At 41.4% G+C, this 21,930-nt stretch overlaps 1 protein-coding gene across 4 annotated transcripts in view; it reads right to left on the bottom strand.

The window, feature by feature from the left end:
- Positions 1-21,930, bottom strand: part of LOC146805091 (CTP synthase 2) — a 1,453,753-nt gene that overhangs the window by 413,075 nt on the left and 1,018,748 nt on the right. The gene's annotated exons all lie outside the window — the stretch shown is intronic.

A 21,930-nucleotide genomic window follows, 5' to 3' on the forward strand; every position in this document is an offset into this window, starting at 1 on the left:
TTGTTTGCAATAAGTCTTACAAAATCAATACAATAGAAAAAGGAAATAGTGTTTGTACAGTAACTTTGGGACTCTTGATACCTAGACGTTCTCCTATGACTAAGTATCGTGGGCAACACTACTGTGTAGAAGTAGGTGAAATATCTTTGTGCATCCGTCTCCACTGTTTCTTACTATACTCATCCATTAAGTTAAATTAAAGCTACAGATGTCAAAGATATCAGGATCTCATGATAGCATGATATGATAAGATTATCAGAGTTATTATGCAGGGATATTTTCGTCAGACGACATCCCATCGTGTCCTCCTGTAAGGACTCATGTACAATTAGTTTGTTTGCAGAAAGTGGTTATAATTTGGGTGGAAACTCCTTGCAATCGCTAAATTGCTTTGCACATCTACCTATATATGAATAGGTCTGTTCAGAAAATAAAGGAACCGGAGTGGGTTGCAATGCAACCAGCGGCGGCTCCTCCGTGATGGCGGAGGACCGTCGCCTCCCTGCTGGAGCCAACAAATGAAAACATGTAAAATAAAATGATAATAAAGCAATTAATAAAACTACTTTATTATCATTTTATTTTACAATACAGAGCCAGGGCCGAGTCATCTTCTGACAGCAACAGGAGGGGTAGGTACAGAGCACTGCAATTGCGCATGTCGGTTTGGCCAGCTATCTTAGGCCGGGCAAACCAACATGCACACTAAATATCTCCAGGCTGTTGCATGGGATATTTGCAGGTACAGGCTCTCAGTCCCTGTTATCGCGTAAAACCAGCCTGCTCCGTCCAATCCTGGCTCTTCTCTCAAGCTGGGTAATACCGGCATGAGAACAGCGTCTGGATTGGCGCAGGGGAGTCTGGGAGCCTGGGCATCAGGAGCTGAAAACCACTGAGGCGGTAGGTAAGTGTTCTTATCTTGTTTAAAATTATTTTCCCCTGCACTGCCCCACCACTTTTCCCTGCTAGCAGCTGCAGCTAAATCGTCCTATATCATGAATATTAATGAATTAGGTTGCAAATTGAGAATAACTCAGATTGGAGGCCATCACAGGGCTACTGGTCTGCTGCAGTCAGCAGACCACCATGTCTGTGATCACTTAAAAGTAAAATTAACTTTTTTTTCCAAAGGCAGCCTGTGTTCCTGTTAGATCTGGGGGTCTCTAGTTGGCAGGGTAGGTACCACTGTCCAAGTAGGGACCCTTGCTTCTAGTCAGGGAAAGGGGGATACACCGTTAAGATAACCCCTGCTCACCCTCTAGGTAGCTTGGCGTGAGCAGTCTAGGCTATCAAAGGCAATGTGTAAAGTATTTGTACCAACACTCACAGTAACACAGTGAAAACACCACAGATTTACTCCACACCAGTTTTAGAAAAATAAGGTATCTTTACTAAAAACTTCACAAGACCAAATACTGCAGACAAACCAACATACAATTAAAAAGGTTACTTTAAAAATAGTTCAAGAGGTTGCAGAAAGTACTCCAGGATGTCAAAATCAGTGTCCTGCACAATGCGACTCTCAATGCACAAAATGCGACACTTTCGTGCCCAACAGTACCTGTAGTTGCGATAAGGCTCCCAAAAGCTATAACAAGGAAGCTTGCAAAGGCGATGCGATACTCCTGAGATCCTGGGGAGGCTTTGCAGCAGCCCTGCTTCACGCAGCAGAGGTGGATGCGCCGGCTCCGATCTGTAGGGGGAGGATGCGATGACTTTGGCCTTCGTTGCGTAGGTTTCTTGGGGGGAAGCTTCACGCACAGGTTTGATGCGGCACTCTTCGATGTGGTGCGATGCGTGGCGCAGCGTTGCCTTCCGGCGCCGCAACTCTCGATGCGCCACGGAACGGGACTCTGCGTCGACGCACCCGATGACTGGAGACTTTTCACGCACCGGCAGTGGTGCGGCTCGCAAACTGGTTCTGCGACAACCCTCGCAATGGCAGGAAGCTTCACGCTTCGGGACGATGCTCGACGCACTCGGCGATGCGGAGACCCTGCGTGTTGCGATGGGGCCGCGATGAAATTTTCCACGCACTCTCGTCTTGCGACACGCAATCGGATGATGCGTTGGGTACCAGTTGTTTCTTTTTCACGCTTCTGCTTCCCAGCTCCCAAACACAGCAAAACGACCTCCTGAGGCCCCAAGACTGGGCAAGCACTCCAAGGCAGGTCATAACTCTCTCAGCAGAGTTCCAGGGGAGCTGGTGGTGAAGTCCTTTTGTTCCTGGGACTTCTTAACAGGGAGCCAGCTCTACTCAGGCCCTTAGAGATCAGAATCAAAAGAAGGGGACACAGCAAAGTCCTTCCCCTCTCCTTGGCAGCAAAGCAAAACAGCAAGCAGGCAGTCTTCTCCTCTTCAGTTCTTTTCAGCTTTCTCCTTGGCAGAGGTTCCTTCCTAGTTCCAAAGTGATCTAAAGTTTTAGGTGTCTGGGGTCATCTTCTTATACCCCTCCAAGTCTTTGTCTCTCTTTGTTCCAGTGGGGGGATTCCCCTGCTCAAACCGGTTCCTGGGTGTGCTCTGCTCTGGAGCACCTGGTTCCTTTCAGAGTGAGGGGCAGGGTCGTTAGACGCTCAGCAGGAGGTGGAGCCTTCTTTGTGCCAGCAGAGGCAGAGTCCTCAGCCTGGCCAGCAGGGGGTGGAGCCAGCTTTGTGTTTGGCAGGGACAGCCCTATTCAAACCCAGGGACTACTCCTCCCACCCATCTAAAGCAGATCTCCCTATTCACCCTGCTGCTGACTCATCCAGGCTCCTGGAGCCACCTGGCCCATCACATGACACCCTTCAGCCAACCAGCACACAGGCACACAGGAAGGTTAAACAGGAGAATAGCTACTTTCTAAAAAGTGCTATTCTCACACAGTGAATTTAAAAACCATCTTGCTAAAAAGATGTATAATTAAATTCTGAACACAGAGATACCAAACTTGGATTTTCAATCTTGCCCTTATGGGAAGATAGGCATGTAAACAGCCTTCCCCATTCTATCCTATGGGCAAGATAGCCTCTCAGCAGTGAAAAACGAAAATGGCTGTAATTCACTACCAGGGCATGTTACACACCTCAGTACATGCCCTACCTTTCAGATACACTGCACCCAGCCCAGGGGGGTACCTAGGGCCACCATAGGGATGCCTTACATGTACAGAAAGGGAAGGATAAGGCCTGGTCAGTGGGTGCACTGGCCAGGTCGACATGGCAGTCTTGGACTGCACATAGGCACTGCAAGCCGGCCTAAGACATCATTTTAGCGCTACTCCTGTGGGTGGCACAATCAGTGCTGCAGCCCACTAGTAGCATTTCAATCACCAGCCCTGGCACACGCAGTGCACTTTACTAGGGGCTGACAGGTGAAACAAATATACCAATCATGGATAACCAATTAATATAACAATTTATACAGAGAGCATATGCACTTTAGCACTGATCAGCAGTGGTAAAGTGCTCAGAGTTCTATTGCCAACAACCACAGGTCAGACAAAATAAAGGAGGAAGAAGCAAAAAGTTTGGGGATAACCCTGCAAAAAGGGCCGTTTCCAACAGTTCCTTAAAAGAAAATGGGCTCGGTTCAAAACCAAAAGATTACTTTTTTCTGTTTCTTTAGGAGGGTTGGCAGTGGTCCCATGGACCACTATCTTCTCCCAACAAACTTCTTTTAAACACTTTTTTAAGGGGATCCCTTCACTTTTGTGAATGAGTTCCGACTCCATCGAGGTGTTGGTAACTTTTCAATGTTTTGTGGGCCGAAAATCAGTTGCAAAACACTGACCAATAGCATACTGATTTTGTATTTGGAAGGGACAACTACATCACACCCCTTCCAAATACTGAAGCCGTATCCCTTTCTGAACACATTTAGTGTTTCGGAAACAGTTTTCTGAATCGCTAAAAGATTAGTACGTGGGAAAATGTGTTTTAGCGTTCACACCTCCTGATATACCGATTCAGAGAGTTTGCAAATGTCTCAGTTTAGATGGACAGTTGACTAGACTGGGCATCTATCACATAACAAACATTCAGACATTTACTGAATACAAGTTTTGTTGCCCATGGGGATGCCACACAAATCTCCTTCATTGTTTACGTTTCTGGGGCACTACATGGGCTACCATAGCGCTATGAAACGTGCTTGGGTCTCGCTAAAGGAGAGGAAATCCTTATTCTTGCAAGAATCGGTTCTGCAGAAAAGCAAATCAATGTCAAATGGTAGGATTCCTACAATGGGCATTTCCATTGTAGTTGACTAAGAGACTTCCAATTCAGAAGGAGGTGCTTACATCAAAGACTATCTGGAACCTGGACTACCTAAACACAGGCCACTATGGGCCTGGTCTATCAAAGGGTTTTACCCATTTTGTGTTTATGAGAGAATGTGTTAGTACATATGGGTCAATTTCCCCTAGCAGTAAGACCTGGCACGCAATCTGTGCAAGAGATTGTTATGAATGCCCCAATTATTTTGACAATGCTTTTTTTCCACTTGTTATTAACTTCAATTTATTTCAATATTTCCCAATTGTTTTGTTATAATTCTTAGTTAATATCTTATCTTAGTCACCAAATCGAATATCCATGGCAAAACCATTTGTACAAATTGTGCATTGTAATTTCTGATATTCAGAACTGTTCATATGGACAAAGTTTGAGACAACCTATCATTCTGTACCTGAGCTGTACATTCTCACTATATTTCCTTTGGCACATCCACTGCCCAAATGTGTTAAACATAGAAATTCCACCTTAACTGGCTCAACCAGGGTGAGACCTTAATTCGAACAAAGGAAAAACTAATCCTAGTTAATGGGGAATTTTGAAAGAACCTGATAACTAATTGATAGATGTTTATGCAGTACTGTTAGTTGGTTTGTTAAATTGATGTATAGCTCGAGAGATGAAGACTGAAGTAGTGGGCACTAGTAAGTCTTACAAGCCCAAATATTTAATGTCACAGAAACTCAAAAGCTGAAAGAGTGTCTTTCTCAAAATGTCACAATGATTAAACGATTCACCAGATGAATTTCTACAGGAGCTTGAGGGGTCATATAAAATAAATACATTTTAAAAGACTCCTCCTAAATCAGCTCATATAATATTAAGTTCGCATTCAAAGGTCTGAGAAACCTGCAAAAGCTCCTGTTAGGTTGAGTATTACAAATAAAAAACTTATTGCCATGTAGGACAAGTATGATTTTGTACTGGTTGTGAAGCAAGCACTAGGGGTAATGTTAACCATTGTGGCATAATTAGAGACATTTACACTTAAGATGTTTTTGTGGAACGTTTTCTAACAGACTGATCCATAAAAGATGTTTGCCCCTAGCTTTCTCTTAGATGCACAAAAATAGCAATTTACTAACATAAATTCCACATTACTGAATCAATGTTCCACTGCCACATCACTGGAAGACCCGAAAGCTCATCATCCTTCTGACGTATCGTTTCATACCACACCACAAACCCCATCACACAGACAATCATTCTCACATCACATTACACCACCAACAACGGAAAACTAGACACCAGAATATACAATACTTACCATAACAACAATTGGGCTCAACATGTGACCAATCACCTATCTCCTAGGCACTGGAATGACCTAAGTCATACAAATCACCACACAACCAACTGATTGCAACAATCCACTCAGTAGCCCCACAAACGCAAAAACACCACCTGTATCACTCCCCATAATCCTAGATCAGCACACCACAAACATCAACTGTCAAAAGAAATGTATAAACAACTTCACATAACAACACCACTCGTAACACTTCCCTATAGTACGGGAACACTGTACCACAGAAAAACACACATCATCACATGCAACACACCCACAACAACATTGAGCCTAACAACACACTGTGCACATACCTCAAAAGAAGGCAATTTGCAAATCAAGTCTCTCTCATCTGTAACAATCTAAATGACCTGGACCAGCACACCACTACCTAACTAAATCTCACACCTCTCCACACATGCCACCACACGAATCTGTCCACTTAATCTCTCCACATATATATATTTTACCACCCACATCACAAGCCATATCAAAACACATGACAAAACAATACCCATCCTCAAACACAGCTCACCTAAATCATTCACAATGTGACACAAATACTAACCCGGCATCACAATAACCTGTGTCTTTGTAGCCTCCAACACACACCCAGTGCAACATCAAGCTTGCGTCATCAAGCACTGGCCTGATACCGCATCCTATGACTCACCATCCTGTATCGCCAAACTACTGAATGATCCATTGTGCCACTGACTAGAACACACCATACACAGCAAACATCAAAGGATGAAGTGGAAGTAGACAACCTGACTGATTCATCAACAAAAATAGGAGTAGGAGCTCGGGGAAGGGTCAACATGTCAAAAAGTTTTAGCATACTCCAACCGAGCTAACAACGCAATCAATTCCATATCTAAGGAAAGATTGGAACATTCTACAAATATGCCAGAGCTAGGCTCAAGCCCAGCTACACTAGAGATAATAGTAACCCAATCAACAAACAGAAGCAATAACCAGTGTGCAGTATGTGGTGTATAATGACCCCAAATGGCAGAACCCACACTATAGCTAACTCATGTAGATGGAGGTTTAGCAGATCTACCTCCATCCCCCACTGTGATGCACTCTGCAGAGACGATCCAAACATATAAGAATTCCACATAAGTTTGGTTGGCTCAACAGAAAAGCCATCCCCCACGTAGAACCCATTCACAGAGAGAAACCTCATCCACTTCACATAGCGATTACTCATTGGGTCAGGCCCTGTTCATGGACACCCTGTCCACTGCTCCTCCTTTTCATGGGCAAATTCACTGCAGCAGACAAGCTCTGCACCAAAGCATTAAGAGACCCAGTAATTGATCAAACTTTGCTGTAACATGAAACCCTACTAAAGCAACAGCCACAGTCCTTGTCAGGGTGAACCACAAAACGTTACTAAATTAACCTGCTCTTAACCCACTAGTAGCTTGGCACAAAAGTAGTCAGGCATAACTTAGAGGCAATGTGGATAGTATTTATGCAGCACTTAAACAGCAATAAAGTGAAAGGATAACACTAGAAAAGACCTACAACAATTTAGAAAAGTAAATGTTAATACATTATTTGGCACCAAAACAACAAACATCCAATCAGTAGAACAGGATTAATGAATTTTTAAATGTTAAAGTGAAACAAAACACCTAAAAAAATCAAAGCTCTAACCGTGGAAATCTAGGGCAAAGTCGAAAGTTATGACCAAGCGCAATGGAGTACGGTACGGATACACAAAGTGGATAGTGTCTGGTCTCCGCTTACCTTCGGACTTAGGAGGAATTTTGACGAAAAATGACTGAGAAGATAAAGTTCAGTGGGGCAAGGCACTGGGCGGTGTCCGAGAAGGAGGCATTGCCATCGGGGAGCCGCTGGACGAAGTTGCTTTCAGGATTTATACTTTCAAACTTAGTCTCTTTTATGGAAGTAATATATCTCCAGCTGGGTGAAGCTGCAAGCTGTAGCTGACAAGGGCTCCACGAGGCCAGATACCCCTTCTGCGAGGAGCCGCTGAACAGGATCTGCTGCTGCAGAGAAGAACGTAACGGAAGCTACTGCGAAATCAATCCGACCGGCGATGCTCCTTGTGGGATCAGCGAGCAGGTATGTCCCGGTCTCCTTTCGGTTCTAAGAGCACATTTTGAATGCAAATTTTCAAAATCCCAAGTTTTGGATTTCGGCTATCTGAGCAACTTTAAGTTCACTTCTAAGGGTCCAGGACTGGAGGGGCACCGCTTGGAGGGTCAGGACTCACTCAGGCTGGATCCAGGGGCAGGTTCAAGATGGTTGGAGCCTTTTCTGTCCCTGAGGCTCTGATAAGGACTCTTATAATAAAATGAGGGAGAGAGAAGCTGAGATTCATTCGGCTTCCATTCAATAAGCAGGTAATCAAAGGAGAATTAATCACTCGTCCTGTTTATAGCCAGGGTGTAGGGATCTTACCATCTTTAAAAACCCTCATTCATGTGAAAGCCATAAGTGTGGTATAGCTTGGTTTTCCGCAAGGATTGTTACGTGAAAAGCATCATCATCAGGTCTTTGTTATGCTTTCCTCCACCTGGAGTTAGACCAACTGGTATTCACAGCACTGACCAGAGATTGTGAGAGTGAAGTGTGTTTAAAATTACCTTAATCTATCAAGGCTAGTTAATGATGAGATAAAGCTAAAAAGGGGAGATAGTGCATGAATAGGTGAGTCACTGTTCTATAGCTCCTGCTTAAAAAACGTGAGTTGTCGACATGCTTCAGCCCTTATGTGCCCAGTCGGGTCATTGGGCTTTCTTCAGGAACAAGTGGTTGCACGTTTACTGTTTTGTAACGAGCGAAGGTAAGTGATGCACTTACTCTTCTTCTTATGTGCGCTTAATAGCACAATGACTGGTTATAGGTGAGTTGTACCTGTAACTGGAAAAGGAAAAAGACCGTAAAGACAGAAAACAGGAGTCGATCTCTTATGATCTCATCCTGTAACTTGTGATGCTGATAATAATACGCAAACCATGTGCTGAAAATAGTTCACAAAGTATGTGCCTCAATGCTCTGGGTGATCATGTGGGAATTGTAAGTATACACATCATGATGTTATAAGAAACATTACAGTAAGTGATTCTCAATGGGAGCAGGCTAATGCCATTGTGTTGTCAAAATAGCTATAAATTACGCTTGGCAGAGGACACAGTGTGTCCCTTATTATTGGTGCCGTATTCTTTCAGAAGAATGGTATCTTCTAGCAAACGCTCTGTTTAACAATTTTAAGATATTATTTTCAATTTAAGACATCGCCCTTAATACCACTGCCTCACGCTGCCGGAACCTACAGTGGGGCACATAACGAACGTTCTGCTTAACAAAACGGACATGCAACAACTATTAGTTCTAGGAAAGCCTATATTATGCTTATAGTTGCAGTAGTCAATCGCTCGAAGATGCCATTCGTCTTATAGAATACAGCACCAATAAAAAGACTCTTCTATTCACTCACCATCTCCCCTTTTTAGCTTTACCCCATCATCAACACAATAAAAACTAGCTTTGATAGATGGAGGTAATTTTAAACGCATTTCACTCTCACCCTCACCATCTCTGATTATTACTGTGAATATCAATTGTTCTCCCTTCAGGTGGAGGAAAGCATAACAAAGACCCGATGATGATGCTTTTCACGTAACAATCATTGCGAAAAACTAAAATATACCGCACTTACGGCTTTCACATAAATTAGGGTTTTTAAAGACGGTAAGAACCGTAGACCCTGGTTATAAACAGGATGAGTGATTCATTTTCTTTTGATTTCTTGCTCTGATAAGGACGTCAGCCGACTAGCCCTTGGAGTCACTCTAGAAATCTAGGATTCAAGCAGAGAAGCAGGTCTCAAGCTACAGGGAAGTCGTCTAAGGGCACAGGGCAGGCTTCAGGCAGCAGGACAATCCTCTTGGTGCAGCAGGGCAGTTCTCTGCAAGTCCTCAGCAGGTCCAGAAGTGAACTGAAGAGTGGGTCAGAGGGTTCCAGTTTTATACCTGGTGCCAGCTTTGAAGTGGAAGAATCTTCTCGAGTTTTCACCCCACAGAAGTGTCTGGAATTTAATATCTCCCTGCCCTGGTCCAAGGATGTCTGGAGTCACAAAAAGGCTAGTGGGAAGTTCTTTGGTATAAGCTTAGTCAGTGTCTTTGAAGTGCAAGTGGGGTTGTACACGGCTCTGCCTTCTAATTTTGTCAGGATGGGCCACCCTGCCAACAACCAATCCCATATTGAGTGGCTGTCTTGGAGGAATACAAAAAAGCCAAACTACCAATTACACCTAGTCATGTGGCTGCACTGAAGCTCGTCCCACTGACTAATTGATTGGGTGGCAATATCAGTTAAGGAGTTTTACCAATGATAAGGGTCTGATACAATTTTTAACAGCACAATATGCACTTTACTGGATTTTAGGGATGGCTTCACTTAATGTTATGCAGGGCATCACCTGCCATTGGAATCAGAGTTGCACACTGAGCACCTTATGAGTATCACTAGGACTGTGGATGAGGGCGAGAATACACATCAGAACTCGACCAGTTTGCATTTTATAGAGCTGCTTGCACTTTAGCTGTACACTATGGTTTTAATGTATTTATTCAAACTTGTTCACAGCTGTTAAATAACTAGATAAAAGATGATACACACTTTATTGGTGTTTATGGTAGCTGCACTCTATGCAATGCAGGACATCATTCGGCATTGGACTCAGATTTCACACTGAGCACCTTGTGGGTAATATTCGTACTATGGATGAGGGCTGGAACACACGTCAGAGCTGCCCAGTTTGCACTTTACAGAGCTGCTTCCAGTTTTCACTTTACAGAGCTGCTTGCACTTTAACTACACAAGAAGGTTTTAATGTATTTATTTAAACATGTTGACAGAGGTTAAACAACATGATGTAAGATGATACATCCTTTTAAAATGACGTGTACTTTTCATATTTTACTGTCTGTCTAGATTTTGCAAAGGTTTTAAGTAACCGAGCAAATTTAATAACAAACTTGAAACTAGTCCTGTGACCCAGGAAAAGGTGCAGGCACCACATGGTTAGGACAAGAAAATGCCAACTTTTTAAAAGTGAAAAATACGCAGCTGGGATGCACTCAAATAATCTTACTTAAACAATAATACAATTTATACAAACTTTCAATAAACTTGAACAAATCCTGTGTGCACCAAGTAGGGGGCTCTGCAAGCCACTGAATTCGAAAATAAAGGAGCAAATACCAAGAAATGTCACCCCTAGAGTAGGCCCTAAGCAGCCTATAGGCCAGAGTGCATTGTGATCTAGAACTTCAAATCATGAAGCTGAATGACATCAATCCCAGAATTCAATTTACGCATCAAATTGAATCCCGGTGTATTGCTTTTCTTGACGTTTTGCTCACTTTGCATGAACTGTTCGCACTGCAACAATGTGATTACAGGTAGAAGTCTCTCACATCCTCAATCAGGCAAAAAGATTATCTTAAATTTCAATGCTAATTGCAATAGTCATCACGTGATTTATGCGATTAAATGTCCTTGTGATTTGTATTATGTTGGAAAAACTGAAAGGGTTCTCCGTACCCGGATCACTGAACATAAAAGTAGGATTCGCACTAAGACGATCAGCTCTCCACTTGCACAGCATTCGTTAATTGCTAAGCACACTATTGCTCAACTTAAATTTGGGGTTCTTGAGATCTTGGAGGACTCTCCTGACACAGACATGTCTAAAGTTCTTTCTCAGAGTGAAACTCATTGGATTTGGTTCATGTAAACACTGTCCCCGAAAGGGTTGAATGATCAATTTGAATTGTCTTGCTTTTTATAATGATGTATGACTTAATGTATGTTTTTTTGATTGATGCTCTCTACGCTCGCCTTTAATTGGAGACAAATTTACTATGTCTGTACTAGATCAGGTTACATTTTGTCACATTTTTGTTATTGACTAATGTTTCCTAGGTACGTTTTACATCAAACACAGATTCACTATGCCTGTATTAGATTAGGTCATTTGTCAGCATGTCTAATTCATTGCTTAAAGTCTTGCTGATTTGATTTGGTTTTTCTGTCTTTTTATTTTTTTCGAGGCAGAGTCAAGATATTTACTATTTCTTATCACTTTTGCTGTTTTTAGATATTCACACTGTGGTGTTAACACTTTCACTGATAGTGGATTTGCTAGTTTCCCATCATGGCTGCTGTTCTCAGTTTCGTTAGTCCTATTTTCATGACTATGGTTTTGTTAACCTGCACATACTTATACGCGGCAGACAAAACCAGCGCTTCCGTTAGAGCTGGCGTCTTTAGAACAGATGGAGACTTGTTGCGAGATTGCATAGTTGGTGAGTTCTCATTTTTTTAGCCGGTTATTCATTCGGCTTTTAGTATAATGGTGGTTACATTCTTACTCGCATTTCGTTTTTTCAGGTGCCGCCTACAAATACTCTTTGCATCCTTTACAGTGCACTTGTTATCAGCGTTCTTGGTAAGCATGCTGTGCGCATTTTTAAGAGTTCTCTTACGTACACATCTTGCCTTAACTCATTCTCTAGAGCACTCATTACTAGCATTTCGTTTTTTCAGGTGCCGCCTATAACTACTCTTTGCAACCTTCACGGCGCATTCGTTATCAGCGTTCTTGGTAAGCGCGCTGTGCACTTTTTCAAGAGCTCTCTCACGTACACATTTCGCCTTAACTCACTCTAGAGCACTTATTTATGTTTATTTTCTAGGTTTCGCTAGCGTTATTGGTTTTCAAAACCCCATGATTTTGCTTTTAATTAGCCAGCAATGCGTTTTTATTGTAACGCCATAGGTAAGCATTTGATATTACATCTTGGTCATTCATTCATTTTGGTTGGTCAGTTTTGAAACACTTGGCAGTGCATGTTTTCATTCCGCATAACAAGTTGGGTTGGTGCTGGTTCTGTTTTTAGAAGTTCTCACACTTCACCTCGTGAGGTATGATTCATTCTTCTCTTCCGTCTGTGGATATGGCATTTCTTTCACTATTGATATGGTATTCGTGGTTGGCATGGGTTTTCACGTTTTTGATATTTTCCGTCAGTTTTTTCATTTTTTCATTTTCACAATGGATGAGACTGCAGTTTTATTAAGACTTTAACAGCATTGTGTTCCTGGCCTCACGTGACCCAAAATGTCTTATAAGTTGATGTTGCATTATTGTACTGATTACAACTAGAACATTTGCATCTTACAGATTCCCCCGACGAAGGGCTTATGTGAAAAGCCCGAAATGCATTTGGAAATTTGAAAAACTCTGTTATTTTTGCTGATTATAAGCTGTTTCATTTGCCACCTTTCTACTTCTTCATATCTGCATTAAAAAGAGAGCTTTTGGCTAGGGAAAAGTTTCATTTTACTAAGTCGAATAGGCAGTTTAAGACTGCACACAGGGGTGCAATTGCATGTTTTAAGTGGCTACTTAAGTAGGAGACACATTAAGTGCTGCAGGCCCACTAGTGCCATTTAATTTACCATCCCTGGGTATATGGTATACCTCTTTACTAGGGCCCTTTAAGTAAATTAAATGTGTCAATCAAGTGTTAGCTAATTTAACCATGTTTTAGGGAGTGAACCCTAGCACTTAAGCACTGGTTAGCAGTGGTAAAGTGCACAGAGTCCTATGGTGAACAAAAAACAAAAACAAATTCAGCAAAACAGGAGGGGAGAGGCAAAATGTTTGGGCGTGACCCTGCAGAAAGGGCTAAGTCCAACAGGACCCCTCCCCTTCCAGCCAAAAGCCAGAATGACTAATCATCAACACCTTTATGGCTTCCCTGCTTAGGAGATAGAAAATGGACTATAACCTTCTAGTGCAGAGCCCCTTGCCATTCCTATGCCCACCTGAACTCAGTTTTATTCCCATCTGAACTTGTGTCATATACATAATGTGTAATATGACAACATAGCATTGTAATTTTAATCTGTAATGTGCACTTAAAAAATGTGAAAAATCAGGCAGTGATCTAGTGCAAAGGAGGCAAGGACAAGGGTTAAACCTGCCTCACCAAAAATAGTTGAGGAACCATTTACACTCACTCGAGCTGTTGGATGGCTATACAACAATTTAGTCCATATTTGGACCTCTCATCCTGAATCAATTTTCTTCCATGCCCTCAACATGAAATTTCAATAAAAACATAGAGTATCTTCTATGTGTTCAATGTTAAAACGTTGAGAAGGGCACTTAATCCTCTTCAATATATGTAGATCTTATGACCCTTTTAGTATTAAGTCTTGTAGAGTGGTGTTGTATGAAGCCACTCTGGCAGACTGTACCATTTTCCTAATGTCAGATGTTTCCTAACCTCTTTGTTTCTCCATTTATTTAAGCTACTTAAAGTTGTTCCCAACCCTGCCACCCACAACAATTTAGTCCATATTTGGACCTCTCATCCTGAATCAATTTTCTTCCATGCCCTCAACATGAAATTTCAATAAAAACATAGAGTATCTTCTATGTGTTCAATGTTAAAACGTTGAGAAGGGCACTTAATCCTCTTCAATATATGTAGATCTTATGACCCTTTTAGTATTAAGTCTTGTAGAGTGGTGTTGTATGAAGCCACTCTGGCAGACTGTACCATTTTCCTAATGTCAGATGTTTCCTAACCTCTTTGTTTCTCCATTTATTTAAGCTACTTAAAGTTGTTCCCAACCCTGCCACCCACAACTCTACCTAACTGTTTCCCATTGCTATGCTGATCTCTCTACTTGTGTTCCTTCTTTTGTTTCCTTTTCTGGTTTGAGTTGCTAAGAACCCACAAAACGACTTGTAGGACCCCACCCACTGTATTAACTATTCTGTTTTACTATCTAGGTTTTGTTTTGTGCTTAGACAAATAAAAAAATGACCAAACGCTGTATTTTTAGACACTGTACGAAATAGGAATTTTTAGTGCAGTTTATATTGTTTTTATCTTCTAGACCTCAGACATCATTCTGGGTTAAAGATGATTTTGCCATTTTAATAGCTGTTGTTTGTCATTTCACCAAAATTGGTTTTCACTAGAATGGCCAGTCACCACAGTGGTGTTTCACCAGGTTCCGTTTCCTTAAGTTACTTCACCAAACTATTGTGGATTTTCATTAGGATACTGTAGAGCACCTACGCCTAGAAAGTACGCAATAGGTTATTCTTTGAACAAAAAAACTTTCTGTCTTATAAGGTTATTTGATTGCTGAGGGGTTAAAATTACATTTTGATCCAAATAAATTTAGAAAACACATCTTTAATTCACATAGAGTGCCTGGCAGGGCAAATAATGATTAGATGTGTTTGAATAAACCTTTAAAAATTTACTATTTTGTAACAACACCTTACAGGACTGTTCCTAACTACAACACTTGCCATTGCATTCTCAGAGGACTGTTGTGTAGACCAATCCATTATGTGCCATTGCTCTTTAATTTAGATCTGTATTGTCATGACATAATTATCAATGTTTGATGGGCTTTCCTCTATTTGAGACCCATGTTGATACTGTTTGCTTGCCTGGGTCCTCAGTGTTCAACCTTAGCATGCACCTGTAAATTGGGTGTTGCGTGCAAGCAGGACAGGGAGCAGCATTCAAACCTTCTGTCACATTTTACTTTTCACTTGATTAGATGTACGAGGGCCACATCACTAGATGAGGTCTTTGTGTGCTGCCTAGCCAGTAGGAAGCCATGACCTTGGCCAACATCCTTAGGCAAATAACAACAGTTGTAGATTCTCCAGAAGGGCTGACATAGAAATTCCTGGGATCGATGTGGATGAGGCAGACAACACTGTCTAAAGATTAAGGTTATTCTTGTGAAAAAGGACCAAAATCAGACCATTTGAATCAACAATGGCTAGAATATTTGGTGCAGATGCTACAGGAGAGAAGAGCACTACTATTAACCCACAAGATAGCAATTGTTTGCCCTATGCTTTTTTCAGTTCTGCTCTCAATAGTTATGGTTTCAAAAGTAATATGATTACAAAGGGGGCTTTCTTGCAGGCAGATACAGAATCTCTGTGACTTCAAAAGGCTTTTGTTTAGGTTCCGCAGATGAAGCAGCAGCAGTCAAGTCTAGGAACAAATTCCACTCTCTCAGTAGGGCATATCGACAACCTCAAAGTAGCTCCTCATTGTGTTCATGGAGTGGGCTCTGGCCATTCTTAGTACTCATGGAATCTAACTCCTTATCTTCAGCTTGTAGCACTAGCACCTTCTCCCTAAGGCCTGCCACTGGGACACACCTTCCTTTTTGTTTTAGCATGGTGATGTATCTGAATTTAGGGAAAAACGAAAAAATCCAAACTACATTGGAGGAAACCAAATAGTGGGAAACCAATTTGAAGGAAAGACAATTTTAAGCAAATACAAAAAAAATCAAAAATTAAAAGAAGCATTATAAGGGAAAAATAATTTTAATGAAAACCCCCAAATTACTTAAAATTGGGTGGTGTTTAGGGTTCATGAGGCGTTTTAAGATTTAGAGATTGGTGATGTTTAGGGGTCATGATAGGTTTTTAGGGGTCAAGGATGGGTGGAGTTTATGGGGGATACTGTTTTTTAAGGTTCACTGATGGATTGAGTTTAGGGCTGGTAAAGGGTTTTAGGGCTCATGGATGGGTGGATTTTATGGGTAATAAGAGTTTCAGGGTTCATAAATGGGTATATTTAGGAAGGTTAGGGGACTTAATGGTGCAAAGATGGGTAGAATTTAGATTACAAAGTCTTTTTTGGGTTCAGGGTTGGGTGGAATGTACGGGTGGTGAGGGGTTCTTATGGCTCAGGGATTTGTGAAGGTTAGGGGTAGAAAGGGCTTTTAGGGATCAGGAATGGGTGGAGTTTAGGGTGATGAGGGTTTTTTTTAGAGTTCTATGAGATGTAACAGAAAAACATTTTAATGGAATACCATTGTTGAGAAACCATTTCATCTGAACAGTTTAATGGACATTTTCAGGAAGAACGTCATTTCCCATTTCATAGAAACCAGTTCATAGAAAGTTATTTTTTTTCAAAACTGACTTCTGCATACTTATTTTTAAGATGTAAATGAAATGGTTGCAGGGCTTACTTTCAGAAACATTTATGATTAAGGTATTTATTTAAAAGATTTACGTCAGGGGACATTACATTGTCTGTCTTTTACCTTGTCAAGCAATTGCTTTTGATGCTTTTACTTCACTGAACCCTCCCCAACCCTAAACACCATCCATCTCTGCCCTTAAAAAACCCTGCCCAAACATAAACTACACCCATCTCTGACCCCTACATTCCACCCATCCCTGAACCCTTAATGCCCTTCCTACTCCTATACTCTTCCGATCGCTTAACCTAAAACCCTTTCACTACCATTAATCTCCACCCATTCCTGAACCCTAGACAGTCCTTTCTACACCTAAACTCCACCTGTCCATGATCCATTAAAACCTGCACCACCCCTGAACTCCACTTTTCCCTGAACCCTACAAAATCCTCACTGCCCCTGAAAACCACCAATTCAAGACCATTTAGGGATGGATATGGTTTAGGCATAGTAATGGTTTCTTAGGGTTCAGAAATAGGTGAAGTTTAGAGGTAGTGAGGGATTTGTAGGGTTTTAGGGTTCAGAGATAGGTGGGGTTTAAGGGCAGGAGGCCTTTTAGGGCTCAGGATGGGTGGAGTTCCGGAGTTAGGGATAGGTGTAGCTTAGTCGTGGTGAGAGGTTTTTAGAGAGCTAGGATAGATGGTGTTTAGAGGTTGTGAGAGGGTCAGGGATGGATGGTGTTTAAGGGTAGTGAGGGGTCAGTGCATTAAAAGCATTCAAAGCAATTGTTTGAACATTTAAAAGATATAAATATGAAGTAAATGTCCCCTAAAGATAAAACACATAGACAAAAATCCTTCTGAAATTTAGACCTGCAACCCACCATTAAATTTACATCTTAAAAAAAGCATACAAAAGCCAATTTCGAAAAAAATACATTAATGTAATTGTTTGCCATGACCTGGTAACTGCCATTCGTCTTGAAAATCTCCATTTAACAGTGCAGGTCAGGCTTCTCCAATGAGTATCTTGTGAGTACCTTGGTGTTGGGGCTGCCATTCCTGCTGTGGTTGTTATGCATTACCCATACAGAGGCATTCCCCATTGACAAAGCCTTTTTACATTAGTGGTGGCAACAATGCCTGATGATTTGGGGTGACCACTGCTTGTATTCTTGCATATGGTTGCCACTAATGCAATCTTTTTTGATGTGGTCACTATCAATAATCTAATAATAATAGTAGCTCAGGATAATTTTCATTTAACATATGTAGCTCTTCTTACAAAAAAGGTTAGAGACCACTGGTTTAGATTAAATGGTTTCTCAGTAATGATATTCCATCAAATAGTTTTTCTGTGAAATCGCATACAACCCTGGCACAGATCTTCCAGAAAGACAGAGCTGAACTCATATGTGGATCGCAGGCATTGGCTTATAGCCTACAGTGGTGTTAGTGGGTGGTAGGCGACCCGGCCACCTTCTTGTTGAGGTTCACTTGAAAATGAGTCTGGGTTCAACCAAATCCAAGAGTGTCTTTCTTTGTGTAGTGTCCAGTGCAAAGATGATGTGGCATACAATTATACTCCGCATTCATAGCAACGGACATTATCCTATAATACTTTCAGTGAAAACAAACTGACTCTAGAAGGGGTCCAGTGAAGTTGAGCTACACTTACAATGTAAGCAATAAACATAGACCATATATTTTTGGGCAAAGCCCTGAGCATTCCTTTGCAAAGTGTCATTTTCATTTTCTCCAAAGGCACAGACTGACATATTAGAGCATGCTGAAACTTCTGTTAAACATAAAGGGGCTTATTTCCAAGCCCCTTGCGCTGTCGGTGCGTCACTTTTTGTGACTTACAGGGGGCGCAACCTGCTGCCCCCTATTTACAAGGACCCATAAAGCCAACCTGTGTGGCTTTTCATGTCCTTGCGAATATGGCCCCTTTATACGCAACACTTTCCGTGAAAGGGGCATGCCATGGGTGTTGTTGTGGGTGTTCCCACGCAACACCCATGGCTTCTGCCACATTTCCAGATTTATGAGAAATCGTAAACCTGAAATGTGTCAGAATGCTATGCCTCACCAGGTGAGGCATAGGGAGGCAGAAGGAGGAAAAATGTTTTAATTTCTCCTTGTTTTCTTCCTCTTTCTACTCGTGATGCATTCTGTAGCACACATAGGAAGAGGAAATCACCTCTTGTGATTGTTTTTGTGCAGAACGGTGTCCCTTCCTAGACTGAAACAATCATTCCCGTGACGCAGGCACCCTTGCACTATGGTGCAAGGGTGCCTGCGTCAGTGCATGGCAGCTAATTGTGCGCTAACACAGGGGGGGAGCAAAGGGATCCGTCATATCTTTGTAGATATGACGCATCCCTTTGCTTCGGAATTAACGCAGCGAGGCCCACCCAAATGGCTTGCGGAACCACACTGCGTTAATTCCTTCTAAATAAGGTCCAAAGTCCTCATTTATGCACCATTGTAGCCTTTGTAGAGCAAACCCAGACACACAAAATTCTGCCTAACACTGACCTACATAGGTATGGGAGAATTGTGCAAAAGCAATGGCATGGAGGAGAAAGCCAGACAATAACTACCAGCCCGGGGATGTTAAGATCTCCCACATTTGGAAGTTCTTTTTATTGAAGCATTGGGACACAATGCTCTAAAATCCTACCTCCAATCCTAAATGAGCTTATTGATACTAGCGCCAATAGAGCGTGGAGTCAGATTGGCAATGCCTCCACCTAGCTATGAGGTGATCTCTGATATCCAGTAATATCTGCCAAGAGAGGAAAAAGGAAAGTGCTCAGGGAACAAAAGAGAGGGTCAATTAAACCTCACTTGAAACTTGATTTGAAAGAAAACACATGCTCTAATTTATAGAATTTCTTGAGGAGGTCCAAATTGAAGGAGTCTTGATAATTCACAAAACTCAGTATGGGTTTGTGGTAATAGCACAACAAGCTTCAGTTCCCCCCCCAAAAACGAACCAACTGAATCACTGCAAAACAATTCCAGAGTAAATACTTCACCACATAAATTCAGAAATAATTAAATAACTCAAAGTATATATGTCAATCACTAACCACGTATTGCTAAGTATTGAAGTGTAGCAGGTCAATCCTGGGGCAGAGAACGAAGCACCTTGAACTGAAAACAGTATCCAGCAACTGAAAACCCCAGCCCTGACCGAGCTCAGAGGTAAGATTGGTTAGCGACTACTGCCAGTCGGAGTCTTCTTATCACAGAAGTTCTCAAGGAGAGTAATTTATGACCTCAAATGCATGAGTGGCGTACTGTGCCTACTGCTTGGACTGATGTCCTCCTCACCTTGCTCACTCACTGGAACCATAAGCACACATTCATTAACTAAGCAAGAAAAAAAGAAAGAAGTGATCATGCTCCAAGCGCCCACCATGTCATCCTGTAATAAGGTGGACTATAGAAGATCTAGGCCACGGCAATCTAGCATTACTAAAATGAGTTCTCAAGCTGTGTGGACCCCCAAGCGGAGGCACCGCTTCTCTTAAGTAAACACAGACCTGCTAAACATATTTATCTTGCATTCAGAGGTGTGTTAGAAATCAGTTGGTCATGTACCCCAACTACAATCAGCTGTCACAAAATGCCAGTCATGGTATTGTCTGGACATGGCAACAGTTGCCTGCTATGTTGAAAGTGTGATACACTTTAACGTATTTCCTGGTCCAGTAAAGTTCAGTACTCTTCTCGGTGGACTTAAGACACAAGTCTCCCTGAAGAGGAAATCAGTTCAGATCTACCAGAAACGAAACAAACAGGAGCAGGGTAGAACAGAAGTCACTGAGCCAAGGACTTTGGACCCTGAGACATAACTAAAATATCTTCATAGTTCAAGTTCAAATATTCTTTATTCGGTTTATGCAACCATAAAATATGTATACAAAATACATGAAATACAATCAATCATAAAAACAGTTATAAAAACACATTACATATTTAGCACTAGATATGAACTAGCCAGATAAAACAATCTAAAATATCATTGTAAACATTTAGACTGGGAAAAGATAGTCATAGCAGCCTAACGTTATAGATCTCACTCGATGGTACAGAATATATCACTTCATGTAAATTGTAATAAAAATATATAGAACTGCAAATGAGGGCCAAGTAAAGCAGTTCATATATGCAAAGCAAATCACATTCACAATCTAAAGATAATAAAAGATTAAAAATAAAGTGCCAAACTGCTTCCTGAAAGTGCAATCTTAATAACATCCTCACAAAATGACATGTTGCTACAAACTGTAGATCTTCCATCTGAGCAATATTATGCAAGCTTTATGTAGCTACATGCTATATTACAAAAAATCATTTCCCTACTAAATTCCTTAAGTGCATTGTAGTAGAAATGAATTTATTTATCATTAGACATATATATTCTGTTTTAAGAAGTTGGAGATAATACAAAGCCAGCCTGCATTTTCTGATATTCAAAGCCCTTAATAGTGGGATAATTAATTATTTCAGTGGTTTGGAGTATAAATGACAGAATAAATGAAAATGCAGCTTGTTCAGGGGTGAGTTAGTCACAAGGAGAAGGGTCTAGGAGGGAGTCACAATATACTTTACTAGGATAGGACCCCAACAGATGAGCAATACTGAACCTAAATCTAGTGAGGTAATACCTTTTAGAATGACAAAAATAAAATAAAATAAAATAAAATGTAAGGCTCTAACTGGCACATGCATCAACATAGGGTTTTGCGATTCCTTAATTGCGATTATTAAGGAATCGCAATTAAGGAATAGCAAAACCCTATGCATGTAGGAATCGCTAAAGAAATAGCGATTCCCACAAATTCCTTAATTGCGACTCGCAAATTGCGAGTTGCAATTAAGGAATGTCTTCCCATTCATTCCTATGGGCCTCCAGGCCCATAGGAATGAATTGGAGATTGCGGGAGCAATTTGCGAGTACCAGTAGGTACTCGCAAATTGCTCCCGCAATTTCTATGGTGCAAGGGTGTCAAAATGACACCCTATTGCACCCATGTATGTGAACTCTGCACAAATGTTGCATACACACATGCTCTAAGGGCATGTGTGTGTGCAATATGAAACTTAGAAAAAAGCAAAAAATAGCTTTTTTCTAAGTTTTAGCAAATTACCATGAAGTCCAGCTTCATGGTAATTTGCTCCCGCTAATAGCGAAATTGCTATTTTTTACACTTTAATGCATTGCATTTAAGGAATCTCAATTTGAGATTCCTTAAATGCAATCGCAATTTAAGGAATCGCTATTTTGAGATTCCTTAAATTGCGATTTTTGCATTTGGGA

Source organism: Triturus cristatus, chromosome 8 (genome assembly GCF_964204655.1).
Source record: "Triturus cristatus chromosome 8, aTriCri1.1, whole genome shotgun sequence".
Classification (NCBI taxonomy): domain Eukaryota; kingdom Metazoa; phylum Chordata; class Amphibia; order Caudata; family Salamandridae; genus Triturus; species Triturus cristatus.